Consider the following 1,225-nt stretch of genomic DNA (forward strand, 5'->3'; position numbering starts at 1 on the left):
CGAAGAAGTGCACTGTATACGCGTGGCTGCAGAAAAACCCGGAAAAGCAGTTAAGGCGCAGCGCCATGGAGTCACAGGACGCGTCAGACAGTGATGGCGAGGCAGAGCAGGAGGAACAGGATAAAAAGGAATTTGTATGCCAGAGGTGCCAACGCGCGTTCAAAAGAAAGACACGGCTCACCAGGCACAAGTACGAACCAACCTCGAACACGAACTCCTAAGACTTGGACGTGGCGAAGCAGTCAGTTACAGTGGCGTGTTCCATTTGTAGAAAGCAATATCATTACAGATGGTTGCTGTGACACATGCTGACTAAGCACCAGGGTCACAACGAGTCATTGCGTCCTCAGACACGCGTGAAGCCGAAGCGAAAGGTAGTGAAAGCAGAAGCTCAGGCACAGAGTGAGGTGAGTGGGTCATTGGAGTCAGCAGGAAGGGACAATGGGGAAAGACCGCCTAAGCGTCTTCCGGTAGTCCGCCACACAGAAGGCAAAGAGGGAATGGACAATGTGTGCGGTGGAAACAGCAGTGTGTACAAGCAGTGGTGCTCACTGGTTTGGCATACGCGCACGCCACGACAGTGAAACGGAAGCTGAAGAACGGCACGGTAACGGTGACACCTCTCTTGCAAAGATCACCCCAGTACCCATACTACACAATGAAGTGCACACCCAAGCAGTTCCTGACGATGCACCTACAGGCGAAGCAGGGCCAACTGAGGAAGGAGAATGAGCATTACTCTGTGAAGGTCGAGTGTAAGGAGGCTGCGGCGCACCTCTTGGAATGCCCAAGCTTGCAAGTGCTAAAGGGAAAGCACGGTATGGAAACCCTGAACGACGGGGAGGTGTTTTTCAGCGCGCAACTAACCAGCTTCTTGAAGGAGCTCTTCAAGCTAGAGAGCCCATCCGCCCCCCTCCCCCAATCTTAGAGTCAGCATCTGGGACCGCTCGAGCCGTGAAGAGGCACCGATCGCCAAAGAAGTTGGATTCCGCATACAACCACACTTCTGTTGCAGCGAAGTCGTAAGGGGTGTGCACTGCAAGAGCCATGAGGAAGCGCGCCCGTGAAGCTGAATATGAGGATAAGTCAATCAGCTTCAAGGTTTCATTGGATCAATCAAGGATGGGACCGCGGCTGTGATCAACGTCCCCTGCCGGTTTGAATAGCCACGGGAACAGTCGCGAGTCTAGCGCAGCACGTGCAGGATAAACGCACAATGAAAAAA

Source organism: Trypanosoma equiperdum, assembly GCF_001457755.1.
Source record: "Trypanosoma equiperdum strain OVI genome assembly, contig: ctg_1008, whole genome shotgun sequence".
Lineage (NCBI taxonomy): Eukaryota > Euglenozoa > Kinetoplastea > Trypanosomatida > Trypanosomatidae > Trypanosoma > Trypanosoma equiperdum.